At 38.1% G+C, this 27943-nt stretch overlaps 2 long non-coding RNA genes across 2 annotated transcripts in view; one reads left to right on the top strand and one right to left on the bottom strand.

The window, feature by feature from the left end:
- Window positions 1-577, top strand: part of LOC114617466 — a 48159-nt gene extending 47582 nt beyond the window's left edge. Inside the window, exon 4 of the long non-coding RNA XR_003710794.1 lies at window positions 555-577. This is a non-coding gene — a long non-coding RNA (uncharacterized LOC114617466). The remainder of the gene's footprint in view (window positions 1-554) is intronic.
- Window positions 165-26265, bottom strand: LOC114617467. The gene is made up of 3 exons (XR_003710795.1): window positions 26240-26265; window positions 22678-22751; window positions 165-721 (listed from the first exon to the last, which is right to left on the bottom strand). It is a non-coding gene; the product is annotated as an uncharacterized LOC114617467 (long non-coding RNA).
- Between the last annotated feature and the right edge of the window lie 1678 nt (window positions 26266-27943).

Raw genomic sequence — 27943 nt, forward strand, 5'->3', positions numbered from 1 at the left:
CTAGATGTCTATGTGAATAGTATCCCATTAAGTACATAAATATGTAAATCACATCTACTATACATTATTTATTATATATATTGTTTAACCTATTAATGTACCACTCTTAAGTGTTGAAATTTGTAAGATCTAATTGAAGACATGTCTGTTTCCACTCTGCATAAATATGAACATATACATGAAAATTCAGATGTCTAAATTTAGTCTTTCACATACATGAACGTAGTTTTAAACAACCCATACCACTTCTGATCTACAGTAAGTAACTAAAATTATGGTTGAGTTATCAGCACATCAACTAAATTACATTATTCTCAAGTGACAAAACCAGAATTTCAGAAACCAGTCTGTAGGAAGTGGTCACTGTACTTCACAGTCTACACACAAAGAACTAAAATTACAATGTGGGCTCAGCCTGGAATAACTTCATTTTTGATCTTCAGATTTTTTTTCTTTTAAATTTTTAGTAATGAGAGATATTTCCTTCACAATGGAAAATAGCATTTCATTGTTTCACACATGTAAACCTCAACATTCTCCATTCCTGTTTGCAGTCAGGAGTGCTTCAGAGCCGGCCAGCTGATGCAGATTTCTCTGAAAAGCAGCTTCCTGCTTCCGTTGGCAGATCTCCTAGGGGAGATTCGAGCATCTATATTTATTGCACTGTAAGGTATTTTTGATATTTGTTCTATGTTAATATATATTTGAAATTAGACTGTACCTAGAAAGAGAAAAAAAAGTACAATCATGATTTAAGAATCAATGGAACAAACAAAATAATAAATAAATGACTAGTTTAACAGACAATAGAAAACCACAACCAATCAAAATGCAGAACACAATCCTGGTAGATCTATCTACAAACACTCCTGTACCTAAGGCCCAGGAAGAAAGTGGAAGATGGGTCTGAAAGTATGTAAAGGCAAGAGAATCAGGGTGTTTACTGTGAGATTGTTTCTTCCAGAAATGCTAGTGCTATAGTCATAAAATCTCACAAACATGACTGGCCAAACACGTGCTGATCGAGGAGGACACCAATGGATGTCCTGCAAAATGGAGAGAAGCCCATGAAGCCCCAACCCTACACAAAGAAGTACAGGCAACCAAAGAAAGCTTGGAACTGGAGAGGTATTCCCCAGGGAAGAACAGAGCAATTGGTGGTCTAGTGCCAAATGGTCAGTTTGAAAAACATACATGTAAGTAACCTTATTTAGACTGAAGAGGTTAAATTAAGTATGACCATGAATTTGACAGAAATCAGGGAGAGATAAATGGGAGGGTTTCCATGGAGGAAAGAAAATCAAGAAATTTTATTATAATCTCAAAACTTTTTAAAAATGTCTTTAAAGGTTAAGAATTAAAAAGAGATATTCCAAATAACCAGTTGAAGTGATCACTTGTTAAATCCCATAAGGCCATATGCCTGTGGATTACACAGCAGCAAGCCTTCTTTTGGACAACAGTGGGAGTCAAGGAGCTGAGAGGACTAATTAACTTCTCCTTTGGGTGTTGCATGAGATCAATCAGCCCAAAAGAGGGCACGCTCAGTCTATCTTATTCTTACTTTGAGTCACCTTAGAGTTTAGTGTCTCTGTAGTAGGAGTCATGTCTGTTTGATTCATCCTTATATCTGTCCAGGATATTTATCATACACTGAGCACTAGATGAAAATGCAGTAACTCAAATGAGACAAATTGAGACTCTAAACGCACAACACATACACACACAGTAGGTACACAACCTACTTTTTTCTTGTTCTGTCTTTTATTTCCTAAACAAAAATGACTCTCTAGGTATCATAGCTACCTAACATTGGATTAGAACTCCAAAGATCAACCTGTGAAGATAGCATATTTTGAGGAACTAGCCAAGTTCAACCCCAAATTCAGATGTTGGTCACTGATGGCCTTGGTGTATCTTGTGCATGTAGAGACTTAGCTATAATCTGCAAGGATGTGGTCTCTCTGAGCTCAACTTAGACAATCAAAGCTAAAGGTAGATACAAAACTTAGATTTATAACAAGACACGGGATACAATCCCTCTGAGTATAGTAATATAACCACCTCATTTACAGACACCCTTAAAATTGTACAAAAATTATTTTTAACAAGAAGAAGTTACAAAAGTTGAATAAGTAGATATTGAATCAACCTTAAATGGCAACAAGACAGGAATAGCAAAGAAAGTTTTGTGACGCAGTTAGATGATGAAATCGACAGGTTTTTACAAGGTAGTCCTTTAGAGGAAGGAAAGGAGAAAATAAAGATGGTAGATCAGTACTTCACTTCATGGATGGATACTGGTGCCATTACCTGACAGCAGGAGTGTGAGAAGAGAAAGGTGCCTGGAGCCAAGAAGGAAGAAGATTGGGAAGAGTGTCATTTGAGATATCTCTGAGGTGTGTGTAGCCATCTAATTAGGGACAGACATTAAACAGCAAATCATTAATCCAATAGGGAAATGAAAATGAGACAGTATATCTGAAATATTACCATATAGGAAGCTAATCAAGCCCTGACTAAGTAGAAGATCATTCTAAAAGACAATGTAAAGAAGGAAAACAGAGAGAAAATGGCTCTCTGCACACTCAGCTCGTTCTTAAGAGGCATTATCTTGTTGAAACACAAGACATCAAATGTGTGGCTTGATAGCACTGGGTGGTGGCATTTTAACAACAGCATGAAGCTAGCATGGTTGTAATTGATTTTGCTTTCTAAACCCTTCAAATGGTTGGGTTTTTTTTTTTTTTTTTTTTTTTTTTTTGTTACAGTGTGGTTTCCTTAAGTTACCACACGCTAGCTTGAGTAGATAGGGCTGGTTGGTTTCACTTTATACCACACAAGCAAGCATGCGGCATGAAGTTCAGCCTTCTTAACCACATGGCTCATTGTATATTTATGATTTAGCAACAATATAGACCTGTGTATTCAAGTAATTCAATTATATTTATGAGACTCAACTAATTTGTTGTAGATAAAAATCAGAAAATTACAGATATCTGTTTCAATATTTTTCATTGATTTGCTTTCTATACAGTTTTCTGGAACAATTATCAAAAAAATTTATGATTTGAGAATTGGCCTTGCTTTCTTTTCTTTTATCTGTGAGGTGTGTGTGTGTGTGTGTGTGTGTGTGTGTGTGTGTGTGTGTGTGTAGTGTATGAGGGCATAGGAGAACATTTTATTATTCTCATCTTACTACCTGTTGGCAAGATCTCTCATGGAGTCTGGAGCCAGGCTGGCAGTCAGCAATCCCCAGCAACTCCCTTATATCCAGCCCTATGTTGCTGACTGACGTTACAGGCCTACATGGCCACACCCAGTTTTCACATGGTGTTTGGGATCCAAATTCAGGTCCTTACGCTTAAGCAGCAGGCACTCCTACCCACTGAGCCATCTTCTCAGCTTCTTGTCTTTGTTTCTAATATTTGATGATCACGAACTCTGAGTTCAAGAGGTCAATAATTCCTCTGTTCTCTATCTGGTCTCTATCTGTTACACAAAGTGTTCTGCTGACTTCAAGTTCTATCTTGAACTTTACTAAAATAGGAACATTCCATGCATGTCTCATGATGATCAGGTTAAATGAAACCATTGACCCACAACCAAATCATCTTTACCAGGCATAGTATTATTATATGTAATTTTAAACTGCCTTCTGAGTTCAGAAGCATTATAATAGCTGCTAAATACTGTTATAAGTTTGGACTGTTTGCTTTTGGTAAAACAAAGTTTAAGAGATGTAACTTGTCTCAGAATCTAATCTGTCAACCCTTCCTATTCCTAGTAGTTGAGGGTAGGGCTACAATTTTGAAACCTAAGTACTTTTTAGAACTTGAAGGCTTTATGACTGTTTCTAATTCAGTGCAAACTTCACATATAGAGAAGTAATCTCCATCTGTGTTCTCAGGTGCTATGACAGTCTCTCTTAGAAAGTCTTAAGTCTTCTTCCTTGGCTACAATATGTAAAATGCTGTGACTTAACATGTGCCTATTGTGAAATCACAATTGTTTGCAAGGGAAGAAACTATGCTCACTGTGCCAATGTAGTTAGGATCCATATCAAAAATATATGATGTTCTATAAATACCCACGGGTCCAAAAAGAAACCAAAATGGCACTTTCAGACTATTTAAGTCAAGAACTGAGTCTCAAATTCTTAAACTCTTGGAATGTTCTGAAATCCAAATTGGAAATGCTTGTAGTATCTTGCCAAATGTGTATCTAATAGAAACATGGAGGCAGATGAAATTTCAGAAATTGTCCTAAATATGCAGATTTAAAAAATTTCTAGGAAAACAAATGCCTAAATGGGTATAAGAAAAAGGGTCAACTTGCTTATTATGTTCAAGAGAAGTCTTTTTCCCACAATAAACCAGAGAGAATTCCCACTCTCCCCATATTCCAAATGTTTCCACTTATTTCAGCGGGCATAGATCTTCTGTAATTGAATTGCAACTAGCTTGGTGAACAATGGTGGCAAGTGTCATGGAACCTGAAGCTCTAAGATTCCCATCTAGGTCTAGTCCTTTGGAAATTGCCTAAGTTCAATTCTGTTCAAACAAAAGGAAATACCATTAATTCCTTATGTGTAGAATAATTTTGAAATTAAATTTGTATATACACATTCTATAGATGAGCTAATCTATCATGAAGATTCAAACTCTTGGTTCTCAGAGGACCAATGGCAGTACATTTGCCATGTTGTGATTTTTCAGTATACTTTTCTATGTTCCTCTGTAAGAATAAAGCTGTATGGAGAGACTAAGTTGCATGCATCTTTTTAATGCTTTTTAATGCTTTTTGCATGTCTAGAAAGGGACTGAGCCCACAAAAAGTAAGAATAATTCTTCTCAGGTAATTGTACAAATAAATACACTAACTGGACAATAACAGTACTTTCTTGAACAAATCAGAAACTGTAGTCCTATTTTCTGAGTCTCTAAGACCTTCCCAGCTCTATGTGTGTACATGGTGTCATGTCATCCACATGATCCATGCTTAGGCTCATGGTTTTCATGGAGCCCCTTCCTAGTCTGTCCACTGTTGGCTTTCCTCTCATAGTCTCAACAGAAGAGAATTTCTTCTTCCCTTGGACATAATGACTTGTTTGAAGTAAGGAATGGAACCAAAATAAATTCTTTTCAAAAGTTTTTGTCATCGAAGAAATTCTATCATTTCAGAAACACTAAGAAACCACATAAAGTTGCAAAGATTTGTAAAATAGCTCATTATAAAGGAAAACTTAAACATGTAGAGAAGTATACCATATTTCTGCTGAGGCTAAAACATGCCAGATTGCTAGTATTCTCATTTGTTCAACATTAATCTGTGCATATCATTCATTTTGAGTAGCCCTCATCCAAATCTGAAATGTTCAGTTTATTTGAAATAAATTACATGTATAAGAGTAGTTGAGATGAAGCAGATGAATTGATTAAAGTGATAAAATAAAGTTATAATGTAATAGACCATCTACATGAATAAGCATCAGCTAATTCTTGATATGAAACATTATCTAGTTTGGCTCCAAAGTACTATAATGCATGATAACAATAAGCAAATTTGACTACATTACCTACATGAAATAATAATACATCAATACAAAATTTTATAAATGATGAATGGAAGAAAAATACTTGCAACCTATTAGGAGGCATTTTCCTCAGTTCATCCATCTCAGAAACGAGTTTCACCTTGCTGGCATGATCAAAACTGAGTTCATATGCCCAGATCCCTGAACCCAACTACTATTCTGTTTCATCAGATGTTTCATATTTGTCCATTAACCAGTAAAGGATGCAAAGAGGGAAGATGCTATTATCTCGTTATCTAAACTAAGGCACACAAGTCATAAATAAATGTGTTACTAGTCTTGACTTAATTGAGTGTGTGTACCTTGCCCACTCCTTTGTTCTTTTATCACTCTAGATTCTAGGTCAGAGACCAGGAGGGGACCTGACTGCAAAAGCTGACTCGAAGACCCTGAAACCAAGTGATCCAGATAAGGTCCAGTCACCAATGTTAACTTCCTTGCTTAATCCCTTTTGTCAAAATTATGATTGGACAATACAACAGCTCAACCTACTGTCTCTTGCTTTGTGTTCCCATCCTAAAAAAATGTTGTGTAATCTTTGTTTGGGGACACAGTTTAGATCCTGAACTGGCTACCTCTCTGAGGCCTCAGAAAATAAAGCTTTCATTTTTAAGCTTCTGTCTCCATAGTGAATTTTTTCAGCTTCCACCCTGAGCCCAACACACCCTACTTTTAAAAAATGGACTTAAATTCAATATATATATTCCTACAAGAAACACAAAAACAAATCTGTTGGAGGAAATGGTTATGTAACAATCAATAGTCATGTCAAAGATGGTCAGCAAAGATGAATGTGAATTCAACTGTGTGATGACAGGCAAACAGCAGGACAGAGGTAATATAAAGTGGAAGTAGAAAAAAAGGGAATCAGGAAAAGAGGTCATCAACACAGGAGGACAAACATGGAGGAGAGACAAATAACACAAAACATATTTAATATAAACTCAAAATAATATTATTGTATGTTTACCTAAAAGTATATACATAGTACATATATGTATACATACATACATACATACATACATACATACATACATACATACACACATTGGGCTGACTATGCTCGGCACAGGAGTCTTATACTATCTAACAAACCTAGTATCAGACTTGAGAAACCTCCATTGAATTGTCCATCAAGGGAGTCTAAGTAACTCCCAAAATAATATGCTATTGTTGTTTCCTTTGGTTACCTCTCCAAAGTTGAAGGTAGGTTCCTATGCTGACATTGCACATATAGGACACAGATCTTGGAATATTTGAAGTAGATTTGACCTAAAAACTTTCTTCCTGTAGGCCAGCTTTAATGCTATTAGAAAAAACTATGCAACCTGCCAAGTAAGAGAAGCAGTCAATAGTTCTATCTATCTGTAATATTAATGAACAACAATGTCAGCATGGCAAGATATCCCTGAAGGTCCAACAAGAGCACTTATGTCTTGACAGTAGCTAACAACTGTCTAATTGGACATAAGGTCTACTGAAAAGGTGGATAATTATGCCTGTACAAAAAAACTAGGTGACTTCATGGATCTAGTAGAGTCATGGATTGTGGAAGAGAAGCTAGCTACCTTCGCTTTCCCAGGGCAACGGAATTCTTAACTCCATTCTTTTTTTTTTTAGAGATTTCTAAATTATTTTTCCATTTTTATTTATTTATTTATTTACTTATTTATTTATTTATTCACTTTACATCTCAATCATAGTCCTCCCCTCTCCTTCCAGCCCTCTCCCACATAGTCCCTCCACCAACCACCTCCCCTCCTTCTGTACCAACCCACCCTGGCACATCAAGTTACTGCAGGATGAGGTGCATCCTTTCCCACTGAGGCCAGACAAGACAACCCACTTAGGGCAATCTGATCCACAGGCAGGCAACCAATTTAGGGATAGCACCTAGTCCACATGTTGAGGGATCCACATGAAGACCAAGCTGCACATCTGGTACATATGTGTGCGGTGTGGAGGAGAGGCCTAGATCCAGCCCATGAATGTTCTCTGGTTGCTGTTTCAGTTTCTAGGGGCTCCCAAAGGTCCAAGTTAGTGGATTCTGTTAACCTTCTGTGGAGTTCTTATCCCCTCAGGGTCCCTCAATCCTTCCCCACAACTCTTCCACAAGACTCCCCAAGCTTCATCTAATATTTGGCTTTGAGTCTCAGCATTTATTTCCATTAGCTGCTAGGTAGAACCTCTCAGAGGACAGTTATGCTGGGATCCTATCTGCAGGCATAACAGAGTATCATTAATAGTTTCAGAGACTGGTTCTTGCCAATGGGATGGATCTCTTGGGCCAGTCATTGGTTGGCCATTCCCTCAGTCTCTGCTCCATCTTTGTCCCTGCACTTCTTGTAGCCAGAACAAATTTTGGGTGGATGGTTTGGTGGGTGGGTTGTTGTCCTTAATCCTCCACTGAGAGTCCTGCCTGGCTACAGAAGGTGGGCACTTTAGGCTCTGTATCCCCCTGCTGCTAGGAATCTCAGCTAGAGTCACCTTCATAAACTCCCTAGAGCTTCCCCCATCGGGGTTTCTGGCACTTCCTAGAAATATTCCCCACTCACTTCCTACTTCATTCACTCTCCAGACCATCTTTCCCTGGCTCTCTTTATATTTGATTCGCCCCTGCCCTTGCCATCCCCTCTCCCATCCAGTTCCCTCCCTCCATCTACCTATGATGACTATTTTACTTCCCCTTCTGACGTAGAGTCAAGCATCCTCAATTCAAGCATTAGGCCCTTCCTGTTATTTAGCTTCTTTAGGTCTATGGATTGTAGTGTAGGTATCCTATACTTTATGGCCGATATCCACTTCTAAGTTAGTACATATCATGAATGTCCTTTTGGTCTTGGTTTTCACACTCAGGATGATGTTTTCTAGTACCATCCATTTGCCAGCAAATTTCATGGTGTCCTTGGTTTCAATAGCTGAGAAGTATTCTTCTGTGTCCATATATCCACAGATAAGTGGAGATCTCACTCCTTATCAAAAAGCTTATCCTTATCTTGAACAGAGACCATTACAGAAAACCATAACAGTCATAATACATAGATCAACCAATTGTGGGGAGTCTAGCCCCAACAGATACATCTACAAAGTAACTTCTGCCCCTAAAGTTCAAGGAACATGAAGAGGGGACAGAAAGATTATTAATAGCCAGAGGACCCAGAAGTCTGTTGGAAGACTGTGTCTTCCATACAATGACAAAATTTCCACAGAAATGATAAGTAAGCTCCATTCATGATACCTCAACAACATTGCTGCCTTAATAAAACTTAAACAATAAAACACCAACATATGTGCTAAAGTAGAAAGGGGAAATTTCATGGGTTACACCCCTAGACAAAGCTGCAGGCAACTGATGACTGCTGAAAGGGATAATGACCTCTCTTAGGGATGAGCATCATAGTGTACTCAACACAAAGTACTCAGCCCTAAAATCATGTATACACAAAGACACAGTAAAAGGACTCAGTAAGTCCATTTACTTTATACAAAATTTATATATTTACGCATATATGTGTAAGAACAAAGAAAAAGAGTCCACTGATTTAAGAGCAAGGGGAACTGGAATGGGTGTGAAATTTAGAGAAGGAACATGGGGAAATATTTATATTCTATTTGTTAAAAATTACCGTAAAACTTACTAGCATTGCCAGTTATTGGTTTAAAAAAATATAAAGACAGAGGATTTCTGTTTCTACTTTTTAGAAAGAAGGTCTAATTGTCTGGACACGGTTGGCCTCTAACTCAACATACATCTCAGACTAGGTTCAAAATTCCCTCTTCCCTGCAGAGTGCTTGGATTGTATAAGAACTCTTAACTTCTACTGAGGTAATGGAAAGGGTTTTCTACCATGTGGTCAGTAGTAGTGTGAGTTAACTCAAGGGTTTTGGAGGATAAGACATTCTTAAATGCAAATTACAAAAACTCTTGTAAACTATTGAAATTCCCAGAAAGAAGGAAATAATAAACAAAATTATACTAACAAAATGAATACTAAATACCCATCAAGTGAGAACTTCGTAATTTTATTTGAAAAACTCCTTCTAGGGGAAGCATAAATGTTAGTTATAATTTGGTGCTTATCATGTGTATGCTTCCAATGCATGCATATACATGAGCAAGCTCACCCTGTCATACACATTCCTGCAGATGCACAAAGCTTCTGTTTTTGTGGGACAGAACTACTGCAGGAGCAGCAGGAGCAAGCAGAGGTGTAACATAGGGGAATTAAAGAAGGGAGAAAGGTACTTATCAATTGACATAAATATTGCTTGATCAAAAAAAGACAGCAAAAATATCAGTATCATCTTCAGGAAAAATTAATTAAGATGTCTCTATTTTTAAAGGAAATGGAAATATATTATGCCTTCTCAGTCCTGTAAAACATTACTCATTGCTTGATGTGAGCTATTTTATCAAATAAGAATGGTTCCTTCTTCATCTTCATATCCCATATAGTTCTTCACATGACCAATGACTATTAAATGGTGGCTACACAGAATGACAAAGTTCTTCACCACAATACTATTAGGGGCTGGACTTCAAGATGGCTTAAACTTCAACAGTTTCGACTAAAGACAACAGAACTCAATTTTTTTCCCATGTTTACAAATTTAGAAGTGTGTAAAGAGCTACTAGAAATCCCTAGAAAAGGACAAAGTTAGGCATTAAATTCAATTTTAAGATATGCCAAGAATCGTTGTACAATAAATATTTATTAGCCCAGGATTGTCTCTTCTTCTGTTCTGTGTTGCTATCAACACTAAATAGAAAAATTGTGACATTCAATCACATAAAATCAAATAACACAAGAAGTTCTCTTAAGTATAAAGTTGATAGAATTGTCCAAGTGTCAGGGCCTCATGTTTCAAGGACCCTCCCTAATAAACCCTTCAATATCTTTTGCAAAGAAATAGTACTAAAGTCACAGAAATATGAGGATTTGAAAACTCACAAATATGGAGAATTGAGAGTCAATATTTGACCTCAATTCACCCTCTTGAAAAAGTATCCCAGCTGAGGAAGTTTGTGTTAAGCTATAAAGAGAAATGTTTCCTCTGTGTCCCTACAGTAACAGGCAATAAAGTCCAATGAGATGGAAGTCCAACTTTGAACAAGGCTATTTTCACAAGAGGACTTTTTATTTATTTGCTACAAGATGTTTATCAATGTCTCATGGTTATTTCTGAAAAGCTGCCATTTGAATCAAAATCCATGTATTTAGTAAACAAATCACAAAAATTAGGTCAAATAAGGCCTTTCATGCTAAACACTGCTGATTATAAAATGAGAAAATTTGCAAGATGGGATAATTGGCTACATTCCTTCTTTCTTATGTTTTTAATTGTGAGCCTAGCCTTTATCGGCTGAGTCATCCCTCCAGTCCAACTCATTCCTTCTTTTTTCTTTTCCTTTTTTCTCTTTTTTATTCAGTATTTTATTTATTTACATTTCAGATGCCATCCCCCTTCCCCATTTCCCCCACCCATTAATCCCCTATCCCATCCCTTTTCCTTCTTTTTTGCCTTTATACTGTTTAAATTACATGCAAGTATTAAGGTCAGTTCTAGGTTGAGGAACTAGCAATACAATAGATGCAAATAGTCAAGGAACAAGGAAGACAATAAACCCAGATAATCAAAGAACATGCATGACAATAAAAAGAGTCCTGTGATCACACCTATGATCACTATTGCTAAGGGCTTATCAGGATGATCAAAATATCTGAGCACACTTTCCTGTCCTAGTCCAAAGTCATTTTCATGCCTGAAGCCTACTTATTTTTTGTAGCTTAAGATTTAGATGTCTGCCTATAATTACTTCTTTGTTCTAGCCTAAGATTTAGATTTCTGCCTTAAATTACTTCTTTTATCCAGCCCAATGTCAGATTCCTGTCTGCAGTCCATTTCCTTGTCTTTAGCCTATGTCCAATTCCTTCCAAGCAGCCCATTTCCTTGTCCTTGTTCAATGACAGATTCCTGCCAGGCAGCCCCAAAAGCTCTCCACATCACCCCCTTTTTATTGCATAACCAGACTGAGCCTGTCTTAGGTCATTCTGACAAGAAAGCCTTCCTTACCCGTAGTGGAATGTGCATTATCATAAGCAATGTACTTCTGTCTTAGGTTGGTAAGGCTCTGTGCAGAATCTTACCCCTCCTTGGCTTGCTAGCCTATTAAATTAATAACTCTATCTGGGGGTCCATTATCAGTTTCAAGTCATGTACTTTGGCTGCCAGCCTGTTGATGTATTTAGAAACAAGCTTTAACACGATAGGCAGGAATAAAAGTATTCCCAGGATAAGAAGGGCTAGTCTGATCAGGCACTCCTTCCTTCTTAATACTAGATAAGAGCAGCCAAAGGGATGAAGACATGGCTCAGCAACAGGTTGTTGGCTCAGTGTGAACAAGACCCTGGGTTTGATCATCATCACTGAAAACAAAACAAGACAAAAAGTAATGCTTGCTAACTTTCTGGACAGAAAATATAGTGTTGGGTGAATACTTCACCTAAATAACATGTCTGTGAGTACATTTTCAAAATCAGTCATGTTTTATTGACTATCAGCACAATGATAGGCAAGATGAACTCAAGCCTTCAGGGACTGTCAGTGCACACCTACTGCCAGTGACCAAGTGCCCCTGGAAACTGCAGAGCTAGGCAGCTCTAATGTGTCAGATGTTAATCTAGGGCAGCAGAGATGCGAGTGCAGGAGAAAGCAGTTCAAATGCTGGCAGTGGTGTGTTGATGGATATGTGTAGGTTATTCTGTGGTTTGAAAGGGGGGGAAGAGGAGAGTGATGTTCAAAATGCAAAAAGTCTCCACACGTCTCTGACAATCACCTTAGTTCTTTAAGATTTATGTGATTATAGGTACCTACTTGTTTGTTCCAGATTTCTAGCAAAGCTCTGCATACTCTTATTTTGTTTCAGTGGTTGAAATTAAAGCTATGATGTGCAGTTTTAGGATGGCCATGAGATCCTATGCCATTTTATCTTCTACCATTGCATTTTGCAGCTTGATAACAAAGCAATCAGTACTGAATGGAGAAAACAGCAGCAAATCATTTGTACATTACTTGTCCAAACTGAAACAATAACCTCATTCTACCACAGGAATGGCTTCCCCCATTGCACCAAAGCTACTCTGCACTAGATCTAAAACCAAATAGATGAAGAAAATTTGAAATTATACATTGTATATTGAGGCAATAGATTATCTGTAAAAAAAAAATCCTACTATGAAGGCATGCAGACATGAGTTAGGAAATCCCTGTCATCCATGTAAAAAGGTCAGGGTCAGGCACTGAGCCACACTTTGGTAATCCTAGCACTGAGGCTAGAGTCATGCAGATTCTGACACCTCACTGAGGAGCAAGATATAAAGGCATACTCTGCTTCAAAAAGTAAGGTAAGAAGTACTAGAAGAAGGCTCCTGAATTCAACGTGTGGTCTACACACATGCATACATGGGCAAGCATATCTTCATACAAAATAAAGCATGTACTGCATGCATGGACAAGCACACACACATATGCACACACAGATAACGATAATAAATTCAGAAAAGAGAAATTATACATTGTGAGCCTGCTCACTTGATGCCCATCATCAGATCCTAACACTCATTTCTAAGCTGGCATGAAGGCGAAGTGCTCTCTATGGCATGAGCCTTAACCAGGAGTCAGCTGTTTTTATTTGCAATCCACTCTCCCCTCCCACTCCCATCTTAAAAATGGATTTGAAAACAAGCAGGAAAAGATGGCTCCGTTACTTCCTGCCAGCGGTCAGTGTAAACTTGACTGTACATTCTTGGAACACTGCCCTGCAAACCAGTGTTTTTCTACATTTCTATTCAGTTCTCTCTATGTGCTGAGAAACCTGAAGGATACATAACATAAAATCCCTGGCCATATATACAAGAAATTAGCTGAGTCAAGGATTCATTAATTCTATTGTCTCGTATCTGCTCTCTGGAGTTAGGAACTAGATACTCAGGTGCTCTCGTCCATTAAGCTACGACATTGCTAGACCTCAAAGCTGTGGATGGAGTTTTATATATATGGCCTGGTTCCCACTGCTACAGAGAAGTAAGGGCATTTCTTCAAATATAAACTGTAAAGGCTAACAATTGGGACCACTTTCCTCAGTCTAGTTATTAACAGAAGTGAAACAACAGAAGCCAGCTTCTAACCCTGCTGTCATTCCATTCCCAGTTTGAGAATGTGCTGTGCCATTCTGAGAGTAGCTTGGTGGACACACCTAGCAAGTCTCTCTAGCAGGTATTTTTATTCTAGAAAAGTGAATCCGGGATGTCTGAACAGGACAAATCCAAATCACAAGCATTGTCTCAATCGGGATCAAGCCAGCTGCTTTCTTAGAGCCCATATAATCCATTTCCAATTGAACTTTTAAGTCTTTAAAAAACAACTTCTGTATGTCTTGCACCACATGCACAGCCTTTGCTCAAACCCAGTCTTTAGTATAATTGACCACAATTGTCTACTAAGTGAGACCAGGTCTATCTTTGATCAAGACTTCATGCAACAGCTTGTGTGTTATTTTTAAGAGCCAAACCTAACAATACTACTACTCTTCTTAAAATCCTTTAGTGACACTTAAAAGATGAAAAAGAAACGAAAACCCTAACTGCTTAGATTTTTTTGACAGAATGCCCTATTTTATTTTATTTCATTTTATTTTATTTTATTTTATTTTATTTTATTATTTTATTGTACTTTTGAGATTCTAATTACATTTACTCCTTCGCTTTCCTCCCTTGAAACTCTCTCACACACCCTCCTTACCCTTCTCCAACTGCACGGTCTCTCTTTTCCTAATTGTTACAGGACCCTTGTACATCTGGCATCACCGTACCACTCTGGGCACCTCTCCTAGCACCCACCTTCATTCCTCCATCCGGAGAACTAGTGAATATGTTCAGTAGAAAATAAGCATTTATTGTAGTGGTGAGTGAGTTATTAAAGGCTGACACACAGAAGGGTTCAGCAATGTGTTAAGTGACTGTGGATAGCAGGTGCTGTAGCTCCTGGACAATATGTTCTGTTTTCTAAATCTACAGCATCAGAAGAGAGGCACATAAACGCATTGCTTTTTACATACTACACCATGAGCTCACAGGTCAGGAATTTGTATGTTTTTGCTGTTCTTCTTGTTATTATTTGGCTAGCAGTTAGTTTTGTTTTGTTTTTTAGCAAAATGTCTTTCTCTTTTCCGTAAGAGAAACTGTAAACCGTGATGAGAATGGGGTCAGGCTTGGATTGGGTTACAAAGTTGCTCCTGTATTTGTATTCTCTGGTGATGCTGCCCCCTCACTAGCCTTTTGCTGCTGGGCACATTCATTGAATGTGTATGCTTTGACTCAACTTGCATATGCTTTCCCTATGGGGCTTTTTGGGGGGAAATTGCCAGGAGTTAAGACGTGGGCTCCAAGCAACAGTGTATTGCTTTACTATGATCCCTTATGTCTTTGACAATTTGCAATTCTATAAATCACAACATAAACATAATTTTTAAATAATTTTATTCCTAAGTTCTAATTCTCCTAGGGAGTCATGCTGCTTAATGCATTTAATAAATCATTAAATAAACAAAATGAAGTCGAATATGATATAAATAGACATGAAAGGCTTTCTCTGGGTGGAATTTGAGTGGATAAATGAGCCAAGAGCCTTGACTGGTGGGAAGGCTGTCACTGCATCTCAAGGGGGAAAAATGTGACCTACAAACAATTGCCTAAGGGTCAAGGTTAAAGCGGCTCCCATTGGCCTTATCTCCAGAGATACAGCCAGTTACTCTAGCCTTCATTATCTCTGACTAGTAGAGCTTTTCCATTTTCAAGTTTCTGAAAGTTCAAAATATGGAAATATGACACTTTCTTTCTCAGAGCTGTGGAGGTTTTATTGCTTTTCTGTTCTTTCTGGCATCTCCAATACTTTATGCCTCCTAATATATTAAATATGATCTCTGTCTTCAACTTCCTAGCTGGTATGTGATGGGAATTCAGCTTGTAGTGTCCTTACAACTTCCCTCTACCCTTTGATCGTCCAGCACTTCATGGGAAGGAAAGACATCACCAATTTTCTCAATAGTGATATGAGTGTCCTAAACAGGACTCTTAATTAATATTATTAAAATATATTCTTCAACACTCTTCAGTAAAAGAAAAGAAGATAAAGTAATTGTCAGCAAAATTTAGAATAATCTTTCTAATTATACAGACCACTAATTATGTTCTTATATCTTTAAGGTAGAAATGGAGGGAGAGGAAGTTAGAGAGAGGGAGAGGGAGAGGGAGAGGGAGAGGGAGAGGGAGAGGGAGAGAGGCTTTCCAAGTTAAAGTTCCCCTACTGCTTTTGTCTTCCAATGGAAAGATCCAGTACAGGTTCAAATGTAAACTTACATTGGCTAATAGCAACTAACCTCTCATTTGAGAGCCTTGTCACTGGGAGGTTTGGGTTTTGTTGCGCTGGGTTGTGTTGTGTTCTGTTTGGTTAGACTTTTTCATATCTAAACGCCCTTAACTTGAATCATTTTTGGATTTAGTTATGGTTTTTGTACAACAAGGAATTCCTTCATCCCCCTGGGGTGATTCCTGTGCCAGCCAAAGAAAATTAGCATTTTTCTTTGCACACTTTCTCCCTCTCATACAGAAGCAAGAGTACAGCCCCAGAGTGGCCAGGCATATCACAAAGTCTCCTGTAATTGTCTGCACATTTGTTAACAACCATACCTTGAGACTGCAGATCTGAACCTTTTCTTTCCGGTTAGTAAGAAGACTATTATCTAGAGAAAAAGAATTAACTGGGCTTTTAAGTCAAGAAAATGTACTTACTTATAATGGTCCTATTTAATATTTTCTAGCACTTACAACTAAAAGATTCGGTGCTTTCAAAAAGTATAATTTTTAGTCTGGCATATTGGCTCACATCTTTAATCTCAGCACCCAGCAGGCTGAGGCATGAGGATTGCTATAAGTTGAAAGTCAGCCTGGACTACATAGTGTGTCTCAGAGCCTTGAGTCCAGCATAGCTTCCCACATCAAAGAGTAACTAACATGTGCTGTGAGTAACCATCACATTTGGATGAGGAATGAGCTCCTGACACATATGGACCTGATGGGACCAACATATTAAGAACTGTGGACCTGTTAAGACCAACTCATTTAGAGTCCCCAGACACTCTGCCTGAGAACAGAGAGCATCTGGCACTCCTGACTGTAATGAAGTCACACTGGCTCAAACTGATCAAGGTACAAGATGGTGAGATTCTCAGCCTTTAAAATAACATATATACCATACACTTCAAGGCTTAAGGGCCATTGAGAAAGAGGAGCCAGAAAGAGCAGAAGAGAAAAGGCAGAAGCCAAATCAAAGGAAACAATGTTTTCTAGAGTCAGCAGGGAAGCTGCATAGAAGAACTCAAAAACTTCTTCCAGCTTTCCTTTAATTCAACTTAATTTGAGATCATTTTTTAAAGTTTTAAATTTTGTGTGTTTGTGTGTATGTGTGCATGTGCACGCACATGCATGCTGTGCACACATTTGCCATAGTACCTACGTAGAAATCAGAAGACAACTTGCAGGAGTTGGTTCTCTGCTTCTACTATGTGGATTTCAAGTGTTGAACTCAGGCTTGGTGGCAAGCATTCAGCCACTTTGCCTGGAGGGGCAAATGTGTTCTTATAGTGGGTGAGATGGTGAATAAGAGGGGTTGCTAATCAGGGATGTGGGAGAAAGATAAATAAAGACGTTGGAAGAAGAAAGGCAAAACAACAGTAAGGGTGTCTGTAAGTCATACAAAATTAAACTATTAGCATCTCTCTTTAAAAAAAACCAACTATGATACAAATAAGTCTTTGTATAAGTATCCATATATAGTCTAAACAAAACTTTACTATCTTCCCTCTAAGAGTCAAAGACCGTTTAACAACCATCCCCTCCCCACCCTGCCTGACCAGCAACCAAGCATGAGAAAGCCTCTTTTGAGTTTCAGTCAGAGTTGTCCAAGAGTCTCCTGAAGCATTACAGCTATTATCCTTGGTTGTCCCCAGAGGTGAAAAGTAAGTCTCCATTGCTGAAGACACCACACACTCCAAATGCAGAACTCAGAAGCCCTTGAGCTGGGACTGATCAGAAAGCCACCTTCCTGAGGATAAGCATTCACAGAACCTGAAGGCACAATGAAAACTCTAGAAGGAGGAAAGCAACCCACAACAGTCCTTCCCAGCTACAATACCAAGACCATTTTTAATTCCTGCAGCATATCCTCTTCTAGGACTTAACTTTTAAAATTCATATTTATTTATTATATATGTTTGAGCATTTTTCCTGTATGTATAAGAATGTATTTTTTGTGTGTCTTGGTGCTAAAGAATGTCAGAAAAGGGTATTGGATTCTGTGGACCTGGAATTACAAATGGTTGTGAACTACCATGTGAGTGCTAGGAACTGAACCTTGGTCCTGAGAAAGAGCAACCAGTGTTCTTAGCACTTAGCCATCTTTTTAGCCCTGTGGACTTTATCAGTTCTTAACCTGGTCCATGATCCTCTCTGCCTCTGACATCTTTGGCTGGATCAATGTGGTGTGGAAGAATTCCCACCAATATTTACAGAAAGAGTTAATACAGGTCCTTCTGTATAAGATCAATCCAGGTATCTTTTTCTGCAAATGATATCTTTGCACCAACTACATTTTTGCTGTTAAATGTCAACATCTTTGACCCGCAGTCACATGTGAGGTCTTGAACTGGACGCTCCCACTTCTTTGCTTTCATTTTAGAAAGTCGGCTCTTCAACTATTGTTATTATTAGAAAAAACAACAAAAACTCACTTTATAAATAATGTAGAGTATACAGTGGATTCATAGGCTTCTCTTAGTTCTGATAATTTCTGAAGCTCAGGAGAGCAGAACTTTCTTAAAAGGCTCTCCTTTTTTTGCTTTGTATGCTTTAGTAACTGAAATAGAGAAAGCCGCTACCTTACCACAGAGCTCAGTGTGCATCTCACTGGGAAATCAGGATTTTGGCAGAAGCCAGAGGAGCTGAAGGCCAACTGCTGCTCCAGGACACAGGTGGGTCAGCTAATGATCACCCATGGATAAGAGTGGCAGCAGGATTCTTTGAGTGACATCTCATCTCTGACAGCATTTTGGGTTAATGTTGCCCTTCATCCATGTAAACTGATCCCTTGAAGCAAAAAGAAACAAGCCCTTTAATTTATAGCTTACTAACACTCACATGCTGTATCTCTATCATCCTTCATTAGTTTAGAAGTAGAAATTTGCAGCTCTGTATTCCCAGTTCAGCTAACTCAGTGTCATGGAAATGTATCATATTGTTCTTCTGACATCCTCTTATGGATGAGAAACCAATACCTGAGTCTTAATTTCCTTCATTTGACAAGTTATTATAGAATTTTAACAAGACAAGTCATAACGCAATCAAGCTTTAAGTTTTGTTTCTTTTTGTTCTTCACCAGAGCATAGTGCTTTGAGTAGCCTTTTACTGCTGCATTCAACTCCACTATGTACGCCACAGACCATAGCCAGGTATGTAACCAGATCCCTCCCTCCCTGTTATCTATCCTAATGTCCCTTAGCCATTAGGTTGAGTCATATATTGCCAGCACTTTCATAAGTATTTATTGGCAATAAACATATATATATATATATATATATATATATATATATATATATATATATATATATGTTTGGTTCCCATGACTCTTTAAATGTTCAAATTGTAAAGAAAGTGTCTGGGACAAATAGTTTGTAAATCTAAACATTCATTCAGAGGGAAACCATTTTACTGGAGTTGTTCTATTACACTTGTTCAAAGGCATAAACACAACATGTGCTTTGTTACAGACTTCAGTTAACTGCAAAGTTTTTCTCTGTTGCACAAGCCATTTTTCATATGAGATATGTAGATTTGTCTCCATTAATTAAACCCTGCTTTCTCCAATATCGTTTCTAAATGTTTGAGAAGTCTTGGCTTTCGTGAGAATGTTTGGAAAGCACTCAAGATATAAGCATAAGTTGTACACAGTTTTCAAGGAGCTGGGACCTCTTTAACCCATCTACAGAGCCTGTGGATGCCTAATAGTCTCCCAACTAAGACATCCTTCATTAATGAAGGCTGTCATGAAGAACAGTTGAGTTTCTATGACACAAATTCAAATGCACAATATCTCATGAAAACTCCCCTTTTGTGTTGGAAAACTTTTTATCACTTTTTTCCCTTTTCATTTTAAAAATCACAAGCATCTACACAAGAGAGGGACTGTCTCTCTGACAGTGTTTTGGGTTAAAGTTGCCCTTCTTCCATGTAAAAATATTTGCATTAGCTGTTTGAGCATCCTGCTGGTACATTGGCACAAGACTTTGCACTTAAATGATGTCATGATTTTTTAGTATGTTTTTAAATCATCCTGGGTGACATGAAGATTTATTTATATTTATTAAAATAGTCTTAACTTCTCTGAGCCTATTTTCTCCCTTGAGGCAAAGCCCTCCAATTACGCTCCTCCCCTTTTGCTGTTGATGTACTGTGAAGGTTTAGATGTAGGAGAAGCTCTATCAAGGAGGAACTTTCTGTTGTGGCAACTGAACACATTTTGCATAGTTACATGTCCACAGCTTAAAAGCTGCCTGTCCTTCATGGAGATGTTTTCAGCTAGCCCACATCTATAGAGACTGCACACCATCTACGTTGCCATGCTGTCTTGATTTGTAATCTGTTCTGGCATGAAACTGAACACAGCATATGTTTTGCACATGTTTTACGTTTTTACCCCTTTCCTAATTAGTATAGTTTGTCTACCAAATATCTCCAACTGAAAATGTTATTGAAATTGTGGTTCTTATTCTTAAAGACAGGGAAAGTACTTTAAATCAATTTTTAAGACCCTATTAAAATGTTTTATCAGAATAAGAAATATTTACTGGTATGGAAAAGAATGTATAAACATATACATTAATGTGCCTTCTTTTGAGTGAGGCAGCAGAAGACTATAATACATTGCCACATCCTCTCCCAGGGGATTTGCCCATGGACCACAGAGGTCAGCCAGAGCACACTGCTCATCCTCTTCAACTCCATATGTCTGGAGTCTAGTATTCTCAGGGAGAAGAGGCTGGGGAGACACAGTGTCCCTCCACCCCTCCCCCATCCCCAAAAGCTGAAGCTCATAAGGTTTAGCACTGTAATGGGCAGTGGAGGCAACCCATTCTGACAGTCCTTTTAAGTCCTTTCCTCCAAGCCATCCTTACTCTCTTCTGCGCTCACATTTCCAGCTGCTAAGCAACTTTCAAAATCCCTTGTCTCAGAGATTTTTGAACCTCTCCCTACTCCTCTAGAAGATTCTGTTGGATGCTTGAACAGAAATGAGAGAGCGTGGTATCCTGACGAGGTATGACAGATTGCCAGGGATTGACTAAGTCTCGGGAGTGCATGAGTGCGTAATGTGTGCATGGGTATGAGAGGATTCCTCTGAGATTCTCAGAGACTATTAGATACCATTGCATGACCATCACTAACCACTAGTATTTTGAAAGAAATGGAACTATGCTGGAAAATTAAGAGACTTGCCTTTCTTCTGCTAGTTTGCAGTGTTAAAATGGGAAGGTCTGGTTGATTTTTAATTTGAGGAAGAAAGAAGGAAGGAAGGAAGGAAGGAAGGAAGGAAGGAAGGAAGGAAGGAAGGAAGGAAGGGAAGGAAGGAGGAAGGAAGGAAGGAAGGAAGAAAGAAAGAAAGAAAGAAAGAAGGAAGGAAGAAAGGAAGGAAGAAAGAAACTATAAACAAAGATAACAAACCATTTTAGATTGCCCCCCCCAAGGGCGATTAGAAGAGGGCCAGTTGGAAACACATAATTTAGGCTCCTCAAGCTGTCTTTCTTACAATTACTGCCTGAATGCACCATTACGTGGTAACTTAAAATATATCCACACATGCAAAAGCATTTTTGAAGGATAATCTTCTATGTAAAGTAATGCCAGACCTCACAATAAAAAGTAAATGTGCTAAACTACAAGGTGAAAATTAATAAGAGACTCTCAGTGTAACCTTTTAACATGCTCAATATTGTGCAACTGTGCACATTTATCAAACTTTAATTTCACACTTGCTGCACATATAAACAGAAAGATTCAATTTGGAGTTGTCTAAACAATTTTCAAGTTGTTGAAGTCTTGACAAATCCCAGGAATTGAAAAATATTAGTTGTATGACATTAGAGCTGTAATGTATAACACAAAAGACACCTACCCTATGCTTGATTAACCAATCAAATCTTTGTTTAGCCTTTTAAAAATTGTCCTTTAGAATAGGCCAATTTTTGATAATATTTCTTTTGAAAAATAGAAAGTAACTTCAGAAAACACAAAGCTTCCTAAATCTTTCTAATTATGTCTTCAATTCTATACACATTTATGAGAGAGCTTAAAATAATTGCCGATGCTGGTGTGGTAGAGTATACAAACATAGCTTGTTTTAAAAAGCATGCAGCTGTTCTGTTGAGAGCCTTTAGGAGGTGAAATTACATGACTCACCCACGTGGGATGGTCCCAGAATTTACAGCTTGTACATGAAATTTTTCCAGCATGTGCTCTTTACATTTAGGGGTGCACGGCTAAGTTTGGATATGGTGTCTTTTCTACCACACATTCAAGATTTCTCTTGTATCTGGCAAGCTGTTAAAACCCAGAGGACAAAGCAAAATGCTTTTTAAAAGTCAGGACTCACCCACCAACTATTGCACCTTCTAACGTTGTTATAGTGAGCTCAGAAGTAGATAATTCTTCATCAATATCTAAGAGTTTTAGTTTGAGGCAATTATGGCATGAAGCAACAGCAAAGGATTCAAGAGCATAATTTTAAGTAGTGAGATGTCGTCGGTACCACTAGAGAAAAAGCTGGCATTCAACCCAATTATCTTACAGAGCAAAGATTGGCATTTTCACCTGATAATATGGTTTCATAGAGAAGGATATAGCACAAGGATGAGGTAGCATCTGGGATTACAGAGGGCTGTATCATCCCATGTTTTACCAAGGAAGACAACTCACCCAGAGCACACGTATTCCTCCAGGTCCACTCAGTCTTACTTATAACTCCTGAAAGCAACATCTCAGCTATGGATCTGGGATTGAAACACACAAATGAGCCTATTGGGAACATTTCAGATACAAACAACTTCCTAAAGCTTTACCAATGAGAGCAGAAAGCACCTACTACTGGTGTCCCCTCAAGCCTGTATAAAGAACTGTAGTTTATGAAGATTTGTATCCTTAACTCTTGCTGACCTGGTAGGTATTAATACCCCAGCTTCTCAGGCACTGCATAGGGCAATCATTGCAATGTACCCACACACCTGGAGAAAGTCTTTGTCATCCTAAGATTTGACTCAGTCTAGCACTAACTTGGCCTCCTTTTTTTCTAATTACCGTTTTCTAGATCCTCCTAATTATTTTCCATGGTGGAATTCCTCAGTAAACTGATTTTCCACAAACTTTCACTAAACACTTGATTTTAGGGAGCTGTAACATAAAACAATAATAGAGAAAAGTTTAGAGAAGGAAGACAAACCTATTGCTAACTTTTATGTGTCCATCTGAATGGGCCACCAGTGCCTAGATGTTTGTCCAAACATTATTTCTAGATGCAGTTTTAAAGAAGCTTCTGGAATATTAGTATTTGAGTTGATAGACCCAGGGAAATATAGTATCTCCCCAATATCCCTTGCAGACCTGAGTGGAACAAGAGGGTGGGCTTATCTCCCCTCATGATGGTATTTGAGATGAGATACGGTTTAGTATTTTTCCTATCATTAGCCTTTGATTTGAATTGATGTTACTATCCATTTTGGTCTGCAAACTATTGATCCTGGAACTTCTTAGGCTTCACAATGCCTTGAGTTAATTTTAATAAGTCAGTATCTATCTATCTATCTACCACCTATCTATATGTTTCTATTTCTCCATCACCCTCTGTTGCTTTACCTGTTACTTATCCATTAATCTACCATTGCTTTAGATTTCTTGATACTGTGACAAAGGGCCTGAGAATTCAACCTAAGGGCTTACGTTCCAGTGTACAGTTAATCAAGGTGGCACATGTATAGCCATGAGAGCAGCTTTATGTGTGGCGACAGGAGTATGAGGCAGGTGGCTGTATCGTGTACATAGTCAGTGAAGAGAGAGAAATGAATACTCATACTCAGCTCATTTTTTTCCTTTTTATTTAGTCTAGGATCCCCTTGTTTATGGGCATGTGATAGTTGCATCCACATTGGGGTAGGTCTTCTTTTCTTGGTTAAACTTTTCTAGATAGAATAAATGAAACAGGATCTTGCTATTTATCTAAGGCTAACTTGGAGCTCTTGCTTGTCCTGGCTATATCTTCTAAATATTGAAGATGACACCTGTATGCCACTAAGTCCAGATGTGAACATTATTATAAACGACAAAATTCAGGAAATTAGAAAGTTCAAGTCTTGACAAATAAAGATGTTTAGAATATATTTTATTAATTAGTGTCTCGTATTGACACAACTCCACTTTCATACGTGCTTGGCATTGTGAGCATTGATTACTTATTCATAAAAGTGAAGCAGCTATATCACAGCATTGAAAGATGGGTCAGTCAGGGGTTCTGTACAAGAGAAGTGTTAGTTTTAATTGGTAGCTGAAAACTTTTCTATTGATTTTGACATCAGAGCTTCTCAATTCCAATGAGATATGCTGAGTGAGTCTATTGCTAACATTTGAAAGATTCTATCAGACTTTCTTTTCTGGCTGGCTGTCTTTCCTTCCTTCTTTCTCTCAGCTCTCACCAACATGTTTTACTCAATCTTGTTTGCATGATGATCTCATTCACAATGATGAAGAATGTATAAAATCCATCTGTTTAAATTTTACATGAAAAATGCATTTCATTACATTTATTTCTGTATGTGCATGTGCATATAGTGTGCATGCACACATGAACATGTGCGTGTGCACCATAGAACACATATGGAGAGCAATACACAAAATTTATTCTCTCTTTCCATTTTGTGGGTTTAGAAATGGGATTTACCAGCCCAAAATTCTAGGAGAAAGGATTCTGAATGCTTTTCATATAAAGAAATAATTAGGCATTGGGAAAATGACTCAACTGGTCAATGCTTGCTGTGAAATGATGGGCACTGAAGTTTAGATGCCCAGTACCCACGAAGAAAGTAGTTCCCTAGAGCCAGAGCTCACAAGCCAGCAATCCTGGCGGAATCAGTGAGCTCCAGTGTCAGTGAGAGACCATGCCTTAAAACCTGATGTAGAGAATGACCATGGAAGACACAATAATGTTGACCACAAGCAGGCACATGTGTGTGCATGTGTGCAGGCACACACATGGAGAAATGAAGAGAGTTTGCATTAATGGTTATTTTGGGATCAATTTAAGCATTAAAAAATGAATATCTATCATGAAATGTTACATGCTGCTGTTTAAGTATCTGTAGTATAGCTGTTTTATGTATTTTTAAAATTAACTTAAAATAATATCCAGTTCATGATATGAGGCAGTAAAACTACATGATCAAATTCTTCTTCTACAGCATATATCAGTGTATTGATATGTCTGTGTAAATTACCTCTCCTGAATAGTAGATGGTTTTTTTACTGGATTATGTTCTAAACTTTTCATTGTGAAAGCTTTCAAATAGGAAACAGCAGTATATACATCGCCTGCCATTAGTCTCCAAGAGAGAGTACTTCTGTCATATTTCTTTCATGTCTACATTTGTCCTTTCATGGCACCCTTGAAAAGTTTGCACAAGGTTCTCTCTGACTCTACCAAACTTAGTTAGTAAAGATGAGTGAGATTTTCTAAAATATATTATATCCTTAGAAGTGTAAAGCATGGATTGTTTTATAATAATGATAAATTCTGTTTTCTGAAATTCCATATGTACTAAAATACAGTGTGTACTATTTGTGGAATTTGTTGCACATGTCACATTAGCTAGTGTCTCTCTGACAAGAGCCAACTGTCATAACCTAACAACGCACAGCAGTTGACTCTTCTGATCTGCTTTTGAACAGAAGCCCCTAAATGCTCACAGCATTACAATGCTATTCCAATGGGTGTTGCATGATAGGTTGAAGCATAGCTGGAAAAAGACACAGTAGGAAGGAATAGTGGTCTGGCCTGACTGAATGTGCTCCCTAAAAGTTCATATGCTGAAAACATAACTCTAAATTTATGCTCATGGTAGTTAGAATATGGATCTCTGGAGGCAACGAGGGTCAGAAAATGATAAAGAGTGTGGCCTCCATGATGGTCTCAGTGGCTTTGTCAGAAGAAGCACAGAGATGACATCCCACGATTGCTGTCTCCTGCCATGCACTTCACTGTGGTTTAATGCCACAAGATGTCCCTCACCAGATGTGGAACCAGATGGTGTGGCTGGGAAAGTACATTATAACATTTTTCAATTTTTCTGTGGTTAGGGAAATTTTCATAACAAAGAATTTAAAATTAAAGTATTATATGACACCGATGTACTCAACAGAGAGGAAGGTGATGCCCAACACAGCCTAGGGACTGGACCTGACCAAGATTACAGCACAGGCTCGTCTTCGCACTTACCTCCTGTTAGCAAGATCCAACTCTCAGCCCAGCAATGTCCCTTTATTACGACAAGAAAACAAAGATTAGACTCGCATTTGCCTCCTCGCTCCATATGTAGCACCTTCTTCTCAACACAACAGAAAGGGATTGAAGTAACAAACAAGCGTTAATTTCCAACCTTCCTGCACAGTTAAGTTTGGACTCTTTATGTGACCACTCCAATGCAATTTGTGGTGAGATTTGCAGACATCAGACCACAACATGGAGTAGGTGGATTTGGAAAGAATGGGCAAGCAGATAACTGATGGATGGATGACCTTGGTGAGTCATAACCTGCCATTAACTAAGATGCTTCCTTCAGCTACATTTGTGGGTGATTGAGGCTTAAAGACTCTCTTGTTGGGTCCTCTTCATCCCATGATACTTTAAATATACGTATAATGGTAAAACTATGAGGAGTAACTGCAAATCTATACAACGCATGTGTTTTCTTTAACATAACTATAGCTTAACTCTTAATACAACTTTAGTGGTAGAAGCACTCACAAGTGAGATTAACATAGTAACCATGGAGTTGCGCTCCTAGCTCTGATATATTCAAGAATACTAGAATTGCTGTCCTCTCCAATAAGGCAAAGACAAAAATACTACAGGGTTTTTAATTATTTCTGTCTCCATAACATGAACTTAGTTATAGGAGTAACATATGTTTCTATGAGTATAGAACATACATTCAAATGCAGGTATATATTCCATGGATGGCAGAGTCTACATCAATCATGGTTTTTGGTCATTTTTCCCAAATATTTTTGGAAAAAGGTACTGTCACTGAGCCTAGAGTTTGCCAACTTCAAGTCAAGCCCATACTGGCTCATTAGCAAGCACTAGGGATCTTCCTGTTTCTGTCTCCCATCTGGGATTACAAGCATGCTGTCATGCCTAGCGTTTTTTAAGATTAAAGGGGTGATTTCAGTTCAGGTCCTCATGTCTCACTATCAAGTACTCGTATCTGCTGAATAACATAAAAATGTATTTCTGCAAACTATTTTATATCACAATCAGTTCACTGTTTTTATCTGGGAAAATTATACTGTTGACATTTCAGAAGCATGGGAGATCTTAGCTATAAATCTTTGTTCTTTATGAGAAATCTGAGATTCTGAAAATAAGACAGTTAGGAAAGATCATGTGAGACTAAAATGCAGATCAGCAGACTCTTCAAATTGATTTCTCCTCCTTCTGCTCTCACTGGGATTTGTTGATACAGTGTCCCTCTAGGTAGCTCAAACTAGGTAGGTCTCTCTAGATAGCATCAAACCCTAAATCCTCCGGCCTTGGCTTCCCTACGGATGGGATTGCAGGCCTATTCCTTTACATTTAACTTTCAGAATTCTGTTATTTAAGCAGAGGCTGTGAGTTTTTATTTACAAAATCAATCAAACAAATAAAAACCTTTGTCATCCATAAAGGTTAAGGATGGTAGTTAAAGAAACAGAAAGCTTTGTCCATACAATCAGAATTGATGACCCTTTCCTAAGCATCTCTCCCTCTCCCCCCTTTACTTTCTCTTTAGTGGTGTAAGTATGTGTCTTCACGGTAGAACATGTGTCCAATCTTGAGTTTTACATGATCATTACTGTAGAGACCTTCAAGTCAAGTGCACTAATGCCCTTTTAGAAAGGGTCCTTGGAGAATTGCTAACAGAAAACAGCAACTGAGTTT

The sequence above is a fragment of the Grammomys surdaster genome, unplaced genomic scaffold (genome assembly GCF_004785775.1).
Source record: "Grammomys surdaster isolate TR1022 unplaced genomic scaffold, NIH_TR_1.0 136, whole genome shotgun sequence".
NCBI lineage: Eukaryota > Metazoa > Chordata > Mammalia > Rodentia > Muridae > Grammomys > Grammomys surdaster.